The 13,303-nt window shown below is 43.2% G+C and overlaps 1 protein-coding gene across 2 annotated transcripts in view; it reads left to right on the plus strand.

Moving 5' to 3' along the window:
* The window catches only part of MYPN (myopalladin), a 290,321-nt gene that overhangs the window by 16,485 nt on the left and 260,533 nt on the right, over nucleotides 1-13,303 (plus strand). Inside the window, exon 2 of one of the 2 annotated variants that reach the window (XM_073596444.1) lies at nucleotides 9,997-10,096. The gene's annotated coding sequence lies outside the window, so the exon portion shown is untranslated. The remainder of the gene's footprint in view (nucleotides 1-9,996; nucleotides 10,097-13,303) is intronic. The other variant, XM_073596445.1, reaches the window with a different exon arrangement.

Here is a 13,303-nt window from a genome sequence, read left to right on the forward strand (position 1 = left end):
TAGTCGCTAAAGTGGCCCTCGCTCCTCAAAAGGTTGGGCACCCCTGATCTAGGGTGACCCTACTACATAAAAGTGCTTGTGACTGGGGCGAGAGGGAGCTTTTACCTTCTTTCTCTGGCCACCGGAAAAGAGGGAAAGCCCTTTACAGCTGTCCTTATATAGCCTATCCTGGTATTCCAGAATATTCCCAGGGTTTTAATTGGTTCCTGCTTGATCCATTATTCTCTATCCTTAAAAGGGACAGCATCTCTTAAATGCCCATTACCATTAAACACTACTAATGCTATATTTAAGATAACCTGGGATGGGGTGGCCACAATCTCAGGAAAGGGGGCCCGCATTGTGCCCCCTTTTTTCATGAGATTGCAGGCCACACCCACCCTACCATATACCTTCCCCAGATGCAACCAATTAAATAAAACACAAAACAGAAGTTTGTGTTGTCGATATGATAACCCACCAATCTTGGGCATTAACTTTTCAAGAGCCCTATTAGCCCTCTTCCTCATCATTACCCCCTAAATGAACAACCAAGATAGAAGGCAGGGGCATATTTGGTATAGTCTGGATAAGTGCAAATAAATTTGATACCACTGAAGGCCTTTTATGCCCTTCCAATACAACTTAAAGGATTCCAGTTTCAGGGACAAATTCACTGAGTAACTGCGTTGAGCCTGGCATATAACATAAAACATTTTGATTTCCACCTCTCCATCTCCTTAATGGCTGATTCCATTAATCGCCTATCCTAAAGGAGTGGGAGGAAAAACTAAAATTGCTTAATCCCATATGTTCCAGGCATTTCCGCAACACCGCATCAAACTGGTACTTGGTTAGTGGTGCTAAAGTAGAATGGATAAGGAAATGCCCCACCCAAGGAGGCCTAGACCCCCATGAATTGCTGAACCGTAGCTACGCTACTACATTATCATGAGCCCATAAATTGAACCACCTGCCTCTTCCACATTGATCTGTTTTGAAATGTTGCAGCAAAATATGCATGCCAGAGTGGTCAACCACCACTTGATCATACAAAATTCCAGAACTACCATGTTTATTGTCCAGCGCTAACTCAGAGAAGTGGAACGCACCAAAAAACGTGCGCACAAAGGCTGTTTTGAAAAGCAAAGCTTCATATGTTGAAAAACAATCCGCCTCTGTAACCCCGCAAAGGCCACTAACGATGTCAAGAGAGATTGGTCTTCTGTTATCCGAGACAAAGGTCATCCTTTTGTTACCCTCTCAGCACCTGTTTTACTAAAAAATAAGACGTACAAGGCGGGAATCCCCTTAACCTGAAGAAAAAGGAAATGCCAGCCAGCATTTTCATCACATGACTACTTGAAAAATGCTGCCGCATTAAAAAAGATAAGAAAGCCAAAATAGTTTCTTCAGATGGATTACTGAAACTAAAACCCTCATTGCTTGTAAATGACAACCAATTTCTCCAGGCAGCTGAATAACTTGACCAGGTCTGGGGGCTACTGAGCCCCTGATTGCTTCTACAATGTCATATCACCTCCCACAGATGTTCTGGACATGGGATGCCTTCCTCGTCCACTTCTGGAAGCAACTGCGAAAACCAGTTCATCTGAAACCGAGACAATGAGTTGGCTATATTATTCAAAATCCTGGGAATATATTTAGCTTTAAGCCAAATATTGAATTTCAAGCATAGAAAAACAACCTGCCTTAACACCTTGATCACCAACAAGGAACCTGATGAGAGGCAATTCACTGCATACAAGACTCCTCTATTATCCGTTTCCACCAGAATGCGCCTATCTGCAAAATCCGCTCCCAAGAATCCCAAGGCCACCAATATTGGGAACAATTCTAACAGAGCCACGTTCCTGGTGGCATGCTTGTTAATCCAAGACTCTGGCCATGCTGCGCATTTCCAGATAGCACCAAAGCCTTTGGAACCTGCCGCATCAGTGAACAAAATCTGGGGCAAAAATAAAATCTGCCTGAAAAAAGGACTGCCCATTATAACTATCGAGGAAATTGGCCCAAACTAACAGATCCTCTTTAACTGGTCAAAAGGCAAAAGGCAATTTCAGACCAGGTGTGGGAAGATAAAGGCACCAGGAAAAGATTCTGCCAACCAGCATAATCCTGCAAGCAAATGCCAGGATACCTAAAAGCGATTGCATTTCTTTTAGCCGTATTTTCCTCCTCTTTAAAATTAGTGCCAGCAAAGATTTAAATTTTCTCAACTTTGTCTCTAGCAAATGAAATTTCATCCTGTAAATATCAATTTGAATGGCCAAGAATTCTAATTACGTGGTAGGCAAACATGTTTTCTCCTCAGCCAGCAGAACACCAATATACTGGGACATGTCACAAAATGTTTGCAACAACTCAGAACAAAGAGTAGAGTCTGGCAGACCTACAAATAAAAAATCGTCCAGGTAGCGAATCACACTATCTGAACCTGATTGAAAACAAAGCACCCAGTGAAGAAAAGTGGAAAAGGCCTAAAAATACGAACATGACAAAGAACATCCCACAGGATGTTATTGAATTATGGAAGCAAAAAATTAATGAATTGAAAGCTGATGGGGAAATAGGCAGAAGGCAAAAAGACGATTTTATATCAGCTTAAGCCAATAAAGCCCCAGTACCAAAATACCTACTTTTGAGGATTGCATCCTCAAAAGTCAAGACAAATGGTGAATGATGCGGAATGAGTTGGGTTCTCACTTAGGCACCACACCTAATGGGGAAATGCGAAAATTACTGAATGGCAGATATTCAAAAGGCCCTTCAATTCGCCCCTCAGCAAATTTTTTGCACAGTTTATCCCTAACCACCTGGGGAAAAAGCTCCACCGATTTCAAATTACCAACCACTGTACACCCTTCCCCAGAAAAAGAATGCAATGGAATACCATTAGAAAATCCCTCAATGAGAAAACATTCTTTCTCCTTGTTTGGGTAACTGTCCAGCCATGGGCGCATTTTTTCTATCCTCACTGGAATGCAGGCTTTTCGGAAAAATTTCCCTCTGCGCTTGACTGGAACATGCATTCGCATTTCTCTTGAAGCACTTCGCCACCGGATGCGCTCCAGCACAAAATGAACATTCGTGCCTGTAATTACAAGAGGCATGCCAACAGCATTGATTTTCATTGAATGCAAAACAGCCTTTTCTATAGGCTGTATTTGAAGAGTTAACTGATCCTTGCTTCTGCAGCAGAATCAAATTGAGCCACAGACCCACGTCCTTCATTCCCTATTTGAATGAAGGGTGAATGGACAATTTTCGCCTGAAAGACTCATAGCAATAGAATCACCCCAGCCTTCCAAAATTTGTATAGGCTACCAAAACGTGGTCCAAATGCTGGAACAGCCCCCGCATAATTCTGGATGCTTTTCTGCCATTATGCCAGAATAGATACAATATGTCTGCAACCAATTGTTAAATGACCTGGGTATTGGCCTGGGTTCATGACCTCCTCGCTCCTCTCTTCCCCCCTTTTTTCTGTTCTAACCATTAAATCCTTATGAAAAGGCAGGAGAGAAAGTACATCAATACTCCTCTTTCCATATTTTCTCCTTAACCATATAAACTTAAATGGCTTAGGGGAGACATCTCACAGGGCATAACATCTTTCATGCAAGATTCAGGGACATTAACCCTGACAGATGCAGCTGTGTGTAATGGCCCAGGACCTAATACATCCCTCTGAATCCCAACATTAAAATTGACTACCGGGCTGTGTTGAGACGACAAGTTAGCAGGTTGAATATTAAGAACAGCAGCAGAAGGCTTAACTGGTGCAGAGACAGTAGCTGGAGAGACAGTATGAACTGACACATTAGATAAAGATTTAACAACAGACGACAGTGATCCTACTAGACCAGATAAGGCACTTAATTGTGCTAGCTCACCAGCTGCTGGAGGCTGTACCGCCTCCTGCTGAGCCTCCTCCTCCAGCAGCACCCTGGGGGCTGGAACTTGTGGTACCTGCCCAACCGGCAACACCTGTGGCACCTCTGCATACCAAGTGCCTTCCTGTATGACCGCTGCTTCTTGCAGTCTAGGAGCCCGCAGAGGGCTCACTTGTTTCCATTCTTGTGGGCTGCTTTGCCTGATCCCGATGTCCCCCCCCTGCCTGCTGGTGATGGCGAATATGTCCGCCTCTTTTTGCCGACGCAGTTGCCCCGATACGACATGCTGCCGCCATCTTCCTCTGCTCTCCCCGGCGGCACAAGAACCTCTTTGACCTCTTCCGTAGCCTGTCGGCTCCTCTCTGGAGGAGAGCTTCGTCTTGGACGCTCGCGATGGGTGGGCTTCCCCTCCTGCAGCCCTGAACTTCCCCTCTGTGCCCATGCTCCTTCCAACACCATTCCACCTCCCCTGCTTCTCTCTTGCTGTTCTTCCTCTTCTTCAGCTAATGACAGGCAGTGGCATAGCCATGCTTCTCCTCCTTCACTGCCCACCTTTTCAAAGAGCTGCCTGCCAAGGGACTTCATGTCAGCAATGGTAGGAGCTTTTACCTTCTTTCTCTGGACACCGGAAAAGAGGGAAAGCCCCTTTCCACCTGTCCTTATATAGCCTATCCCGGTATTCCGGAATATTCCCAGGGTTTTAATTGATTCCTGCTGGATCCTTTATTCTCTATCCTTAAAGGGACAGCATCCCTTGAATGCCCATTAACACTAAATGCTACTAATGCTATATTTAAGATAGCCTGGGATGGGGTGGCCACAATCTTGGGAAAGTGGGCCCACATTGTGCCCCCTTTTTTCATTATCCTGAAAAAGAAAACTAATGCAGCCACCATATCTTTATCTTTTTATCTTTACTGCGAAGCTGCACTATATTACATTTTTGTTTCTTAATATTTTTTTTTTCATAATTGCTACAGAAAGCCTGTAACAAAACATGTTTATACAAAAAAGTTTATCTATTTACCTTATTTAGTTGAGATTTTCTAAGCAGAGATTGCCTGCTGTGCTCAAAGTATGCCCATGCCGTCACTGACATTCAGACTGTTGCCATGTGATCTGAGTATGAATCAGCACTGCCTGGATTTATAATTACATTCACTGCAGCCATAGCTCAGAGTATTTCCTAGCAGTGCCCAAAGTTCACCGATAAATGCCCTCTATATTAGTGTCACATTTATAGAGTAAATGCCTCCTGAGTAAGTAATACTTATTTCTATGAGGTAAGTCCATGAATGACTTCAGAGTCCAGAAATATTTACGTGCAGCTATAATGTAACAAAATAAGAATGTGCAGCTGTCTGTATTTCACATGATGAGTCTTCTTCACCCAGTAACATACAGGAGGTTGCTGGGATCAGGTACAGATGTAAAGTGATATTCCTATTGCTTTTTCTTAGGATTGAATGATGACAGGTGTGGTTTATTGACACCTGTAAAGTGACAGAATGTTGAAAAAATGTAATTATTCTGGAGGAGCTTTTTAAAGTATATTTCACCCTCATTATATTATAAGTATATTTTTCCCATTATTTTCACATGGGGATCCTGTGACATACTTCCTGTTGTAGGGTGGAAAAACTTAATCACTGTACTGTATTTATGGAGGAGTAGCATTGTCCTAGGCTGCTCTCCTTATTTGGGCTACAAACCTCCATCTCTCCTCATCTCACCTCCATTACAGAGGAAGGAGGTGTCCTTTAGTCAGTGTTGCCAACCAGCAGATTGAAATTTACTGACACAACACCCAAAATTTACTGGCACAGCCAAGTCTTTACTGGCATTTTCAGAAGTTTTAAGTGAAAATATCAATATTTAGGCTACAAACAAGTACAATATGCAATTAGCAATGGGATTTAAGGTAAATATTAAGGCAAAAAACATATTTCTTATTTTATTCTTAATATAGTAAGTAAGTAACTCAGGGACTGGACTCCAGAGGGCAAGAAATTAGAATGGGCAGGCACACACATGAAATGACAGGAGAGAGAACACAAGAGCTGGCTGAATTTCTGATCGTGTGTACGTGGCATAAGTGTAGCATGTACAGGGTTTATAACAGGTAAAAAAAAGAGTATTACTCACAAACGTATTAAAATCACAAGCATGTAGTGCTTTTAGTAAGATCCTCAGCATCACTGTCCTGGGAATGTCCGGTGAATGTAGAAATCTGTGTTTCCGCATTCGGATAGCTTTGGTGGAGTCCGTTGCTTCCTGGGTCCCTGGAACGTACTGTTGGGCTGCCGTGATGTCACTTCCAGAATGGGATGTGCAGACGTTGGCAACGCATTTGCGGAGCATGCGCTCTTTCTTCAAACCATCCTGAAGAAGCCTGAACAAGGAGCAGATGCTCCACAAACACATCGCCAATGTCTGCACATTTCATCCTGGAAGTGACATCACGGCAGCCCGACTGTGCGATCCGCAGACCCAGGAAGCAACGGAGTCCACTGATGCGATCTGATCGTGGAAATACATCTTTCTACATTCACTGGGCACACCCAGCACAGTGAGGATCTTACTAACAGCACTACATGCTTGTGATTTTAATACCTTTGTGAGTAATACTCTTTTTTACCTGTAATAAACTCATGTACATGCTACGCTTAAAAGGCGCTTGTGTTCTCTCCCATGTTGTCTTCTACAGCTGCTTCTTGCTCCAACACTGAGCTGCCACTACAGTGAGCATTTTACATGGATTTAACTGACTTTTAAGGAATTTTTGAACTGTCATTATTCCTACTGAGAACTCTAGGCTCAGTACCTACTTTTTGCACCAATATTTGTTTGTTATTACACACACATGAAATGAACTCTCGCAGTGACACTTACAGCAATGTGCAGCAGCACAGATGATGATGACATCTCAACGACACAACACGTCCCCTCCTGAGTCACAGTGACAGTCTCTCCGTGCCAGGTGATCCCTCCATTCCACTCCAGTCCAAACAGCACTGACAGTCCTGCTTTTGGCTTGCCTTGCTCCCATGCCCTAGACCCGCACACGAGGCTCTGGCCGCTCAGCTCCCTTGCAACATGACATCATGTGACACAGTTAGGCACCGCCTCTGCCAGACTGCCCCCCACCTGAACACACTGTAGGCACTTGGATGGTCTTGGCTGGCTACAGACTGGAACAGCGCATGAGCCGAGCATCACAGACACAATTTTAACTGGCAACCTTTTCCTGTCACTGGCATTTACTGGCAGGAGAAAAGTGCCCTTATTTTTACTGGCTGCCACTAAAAATACTGACAGTTGGCAACACTGCCTTTAGTTCACACAAGACAGATGGGAAGGCTGATATAATTGTTTGATATTTCGGTTCAGTGCACAGGAAGTTTACAAGGATGCGGAGAAAAGGGAATTGTCCCCCAAGAAAAAGGGGTTTTCTAGGCAGCAAAAGATGTAAAAGGGTGACACTCAATTAAAAAAAGAATAATTTTATTGGAACATGATGACAATAAAGTAAAAACATGAGTTGTGGTACAGGAGATACTAAAAGCGTAAAAACGCATGTAAAACTACACACAATTGTACAAGTGGTCAAGCGCTTGGAAAAATTCTGACGCATTTTGACCCCATCGGGTCTTCTTCAGAGGATATGTATGCGCTGTAGAAAAGATTACATGCATGAAAAGTATATAAATGCAAATGTACATGATTATGTATGATCAATATAAAGATACAGAACAATTTAAAGCATAGTTACCAATCACATGTGTATAGCCATTTCTCCTGAATCTGAAGTCTTCAAAAGGTTTCCACCACCTGGTCCTGGCCCAGATCCCCCCGGCTCTCTGACACCCCAAGGGGGGGAAGGCCGAGCACAACTGTGCAACTTACGATGGATTACAATTGTGGAAAATGCTCTGTAGTTGACAAGGGGCAGCACCTGCAACCTGAACATCAAGCAACAGCACTAATCAGTGCTTGTGAGAATATATAGCTGAGATTTTATTATAACTATATGTGCTTGAATTGGGTAAGAAAGTTAATGATATTAATCGTAGTTTTTTAATCAAATTTAGGCTATTTTGCCTAATTGGCATAACAAGCAACATAAAAATGAATTATGTACTTATAATCAAAAGTTATTGCATATATTACAAGGATGCAAGATTTCTGGCAAGATCAGATATTTTTGTATTTACAGAAAATATGTTAAGTCTGAAAATGGTAAATTAAAGGAGAAGTCCATCCTGAACTCATTTGGCTGGGCTTCTCCTATGGGTCACAGGAGTGCAATTCGTTTTTCACTCCTGTGACCCATATTCAGCAGAGAGCAGTCTGAAGTCCGCTCTCTGCTGACGTCACCAATATCAGTCCAGGCACCACATCATCCCGACTATAGGAGTCTGGATCCACCAGGTGCCTGGACTGATAGCCGTCTCAGCCTCTCAGAGAGCCGTTGAGAGGCTGAGACGCCTGCTCCCCCCCCCCCCCCCACAGCTAAGCTCTCCAATGAGCGTGGAGGAACAGAGCGGAGAGCTGCTGATTGACAAGCTGTCTGCTCAGGGAGCGATCAGCGAGGTTCAATCCCTTGGTTCTCAGTGAAAAGGCGCCGGGGGGCAGATGCAGCATTGGACCGATGCTGCATCCACCTAGGTAAGTATGAATCTGCAGTAACCCCGATTCCCATATTTCTCTTTTAATACAGCTTAACATTTAGAAATAATGACTAGTAAGCTGCACATTTCTGTTCTTGGGTTTACATATAGTTTAAGCAAAGAAAATGATATACTCCTTACCTTTATGGAGGTCAACATATGCTAGAGCTCATACTTCCACCCAGTGACTGTTGACATGGTTTCTGCTATTTAGTGAAAGTTCTGGGGTGAAGCAGAGTACCCCTTGAACAACACTGAATTAGGAAACAGTGGGATTGATTTACTAAGGGCAAATAGACTGTGCACTTTGCAAGACAAGTTGCACTTATTTTCCTCAGAAGTTAGTAAGTGTGGTGAAGCTCTGCTGGTTTCCATCATTCAATCATGTGCAAGAACAAATGCTGTTTTTTTTTTTCTTGCACCTCATTGGGTATTCTTTACAAAGTGAAGCTTCATCACATTCACTAAGCTCTGAGGAAAATGAGTGCATCTGCACTTGCAAAGTATACAGTTTATTTCTCTTTAGTAAATAAACCCCAATGTATTTTAAGCTTTCTCAAACTAAAATTAACCTGTACTGTGTACCATAAAGCCATGGATTTAGGTGGTGGGAGGGATAGTAAAACTAACAGGAATACTAACTACAAGGATAAAATTTGAACTCACGGTGCCTAAAATAGATATCAGTGTTGAGTTCAGACACCTTGCTGTGCCTGCAAGGACCTGTATGAGCCTTCCAATCAATCCCTTGGTCTCCTTGTAGTCCCATTGGATTTTAAGCCCAGGATTCAAATTCTGCCCAAGTTAAGATTAAGCCCCACTCCCTTCTGTCACTAAACCTCATCCTGTCAATCAACTGTCAAACCTGCAGACATTTAAGCTCCATGTGCAGCCTAAGTCTAGTATCCAAGAAGCTCTCTACAAGGACACAGAGATTGATTTGAAACCTCCAATTCAGCACTTTGTTTTACCCTGGAAGCTGTTTAGGCCAGGTCAGGTCTCTTTTATATACCATCTTCCTTATATAATTTAAGTGACAAAGTTATCCTGAATGATGTGCTAAAAGACACAGCAAAAAAAAAGCTCAGGCCCAGTCCAGCCACTCTGGTAAATGAGTGTATTTTCAGTCTAGTGTGAACTCCTAGAGCTTCCCAGCCATTAAATGATTTGTCTTCTTACAGATAAATGAACACACATTACATTCTGTATGTATAACTTGAACTTTGTTCTCAAGCATATTCAATATGCTTGCATGTCCCTAGACTGAAAAGCTTAAATGAAAATGGTTTTGCCCAGCTATACAAATGTAAATATTAGAATAAATAACTCGGTTGTACTGTGTTTAGTAGAGTTCAGCAGAGAAAATTACTCTGGATAACCGTCTATGAGCACCTTTTAATATATTACTATTGCTTGTGTTTTTTTTCCAGCAGATATAAACAAGGTAAACTGGAGTCTTGATTCATCACACCTTTAAGCTGGGTTCTTTTCCTGCAAGAGGATATACATAATCAGTAGTCCAACTTCATGGTAAATGTTTTGTTTCACTAATGTCGTGCATGTAAGCATTTAAGCATTATATATATATATATATATATATATATACTGATAAACACTGACTATAATATTGTAGTACCTTGGTAGGGGGGCTGGAGAGCATGGGAGGGTTATGAGCACTGGGGGGATAGAGAGCACGGAGGGCTAGAGAGCACTGGGGGCTGGAGAGTACAGGGGGGCTGAGAGTACTGTGGGGGAGCGGAGAGTACAAGGGGGCTGATTTGCACTGGGAGGGGCTGGAGAGCTCTGGGGGGCCGGAGTGTACAGGGGCTGGAAAGCACTGGGGGGAGTTGGTGATCACTGGGGGGGAGGCACCTGAGACTCAGAGCATGGTGGGAGCCTGAGAGCACTAGGGGGCAGTAGAAAAAAAGCTGGATGGGAGAAGCAGCTGCATACACAGTAGAAGAATCCATCTCTTTATTTTTCTCCTACAGCCTCTGAATGCCCACGGGAGGGAGAGGATGAGAAGCAGGCATTCAGAGGCTGTAGGAGAAAAATAAAGAGATGGATTCTTTTAATGTGTATGCAGCTGCTCCTCATATTCAGGCACACGCATGGGGAGCCACACTCACTTTTCCTCTGTCTGGCGGCCGCGTCTCACGTAGATCCCCTCCCTCTTCATGGTCACAGGTAACGTGACCTGTAGTCTCCGCCCCCCGGCCGAACTGTAATGGCGGCCGGCCAGCCACGGAGAGGCCGGGTGAGTGGCGGGTGCTCAAGGAGCAGCTCAGCTGCTTTGGCCCGACAAGCACATGCTGCCCGGTGGCCCCTGTCCCACCGGGCAAGTGCGCGGTGTGCCCTATGGCCAGTCCGAGCCTGCTTGGTAGACATTTGTGTATTCGGATTTATAGCAAGTAGTTAGGGTATTTATTTAAAAAATAAGAAGATTTAGTTTCAGAATTGCTATATACCTATAGAGAAATGCTCAGCCAATAATATTGAAAAATGTTGCTAACTAAAACAACTTAATTATGCAGATTGTGCCTTAATGGAAGAGACAGAAGAATGGCTTATGCCAGAATAAGTGTATAATTTTGATCTCCTGCAACATAAGGTGGATGAAATCAGAAAACTTCATTTATTTTGGAGTCTTGCAATGTGCTCACAGCACTATTATGTATTATCTAGGGGGCGATATTCCAGCTTGTTGAATTACTACCTGAAATATAGTCCTGAAATGTATACTTTTAATAACAGTTTGGCTTTTCAAATCTCCTCTCGGCTTTTGCCTTCCATTGTCTGTACTAACATCACTTGGAGTTCTTGTACTGACTAAAGCAAAATTAAAAAAACATAGTCATTTAAACCAAAAAGGGTATAAGAAAAGACTAGGGTTAATTAAGTAATAAGTCTGAGAACATATTTAAAGTGAAGGTGATTTTAAAGGGTCTGTCCACTCAGTCAACATTTTTTAGACACTGATGAGCTGAATCACCTATTGGCTCCAGACTAACTACCTCTGCCACAGTTTAGTACAAAGTCACACTTCTGCTGTAGCCAGAAGAACCTCGTTTTCCATAATGCAACAAATAAAAAGTCTAGCATGGTTAAAGAGGGTGTCTTTTGTAAAATCCACTGCAGGTGAGTCAACCTAGGGGCCTGGATTCATCATTACAGAAAGATATAGTGATTCACTCTATAGATTTCCTCCCGCAGGTACATAGCTTTGGTGCCTAACAATTCTCGTTCTGGGAGAGGTCAAGACATTATACCAAATAATATCTGTTTTCTTATTTAGGGTCAGGAAAGTTCTCATCCAAAGGAAGCTAGAGATGAGTGAGTGTTTCTCTCTTCATTCATTTGCAAATAACACATCTGGAGACAGCATGATATTTCTCACTGTTCTAAAACCATTTAATATATTAATCATTAGATAAACCAAAACACTTTTGGTCAGAATCGTTACACAGTGTACACAGTGTCGTTTTTGCAAAGATATACAGTTATAAAATATAGGATAGGTCTATTATAAAATAGACCCCATTTAATTCAACATAATATTTCTGAGGTTTTTAAGGTGAATTCCTCAGGGGTGGTAGCTGTGTCTGCGATTTTCTGAGTCTGTGTCATGTTCAGAGCATGCTTCATGTAGCACAATTAAAAAACGTGATATGAAATAACTAATTTGCATGACCCACTAACAGACCACATTGTACACACTACACAGACCACCAAATGCACTTGTCACACACGGCACACTCTAGCATTGTTAATACATTAGAATCTCCCCAGTATTCATTTTTTAATTGGCTAAAAGTGGTTGTAAAGATTAATTAAAAAAAAAAAATAAACATGTCATACTAACCAGCTCTGTGCAATGGCTTTGTATAAGGTTGCCCCACACCTCCTCTTCTGAGGTTCCCCGTTGGCGCTGTCCATTTCTTCTTTTCTCTTCTCTGTCTGCTCCCATAGCAATCCACGGTGCTATGGGGGCAGATGTGCGGGCTTGATCCCAAGCCAGGCTGTGTGTGTCTATAGACACATATAGCTTTGTACGGCCCCTTCCCCCTCACAGGATTTGATTGACAGCAGCAGAAAGTCTTCTGTGAGAAGAGGTATAGGGGAGAAGAGTTGCGGCAGATGGGCACAGCACTGGATCGAGATTGGGCTCAACGTGCTTTTTTCTGCATTTTTCACACTTTTGGAAAATGCACAACAAGACGAGCGACCACTACCCGAGTTTGGGGTGCCATTACGAAATAATGACACCACAAGCGCATCGCGCGTCTTAGTGCATTATTCACGCATTTCTGACTACGTTTCCGCTACACCTAGATGTGATATCGATCATCTTAAAGCAGAGCTACACCCAATAGGGGAAGCTTGTTTGCACCCCTCCTCCACTGCCACATTTGGCACTTTTTGGGGGGGAGCGGGAACCTGGTTTTGACAGGTACCCACTCCCACGTCTGGGTAAGATCGGCAATCTATGACATTTCCAGCCCCTCCTTCTTTCCCCTGCTGCTATCTGGGACACACAGAGGTCCCAGAAGACGGTGGCACCATTCAGAAAGCGCAGCGTGACTCGCGCATGCACAGTAGTTCCCTTACTTACAATGCCTACACCCAAAGCCGATTGATGAATCGGCTCAGGGTGCCTACATTGCGGGATCCCTGGACAGGTAAGTGTCCTTATATTAAAAGTCAGCAGCTACAGTATTTGTAGCTGCTGACTTTTAA

The sequence above is a fragment of the Aquarana catesbeiana genome, linkage group LG08 (assembly GCF_042186555.1).
Source record: "Aquarana catesbeiana isolate 2022-GZ linkage group LG08, ASM4218655v1, whole genome shotgun sequence".
NCBI lineage: Eukaryota > Metazoa > Chordata > Amphibia > Anura > Ranidae > Aquarana > Aquarana catesbeiana.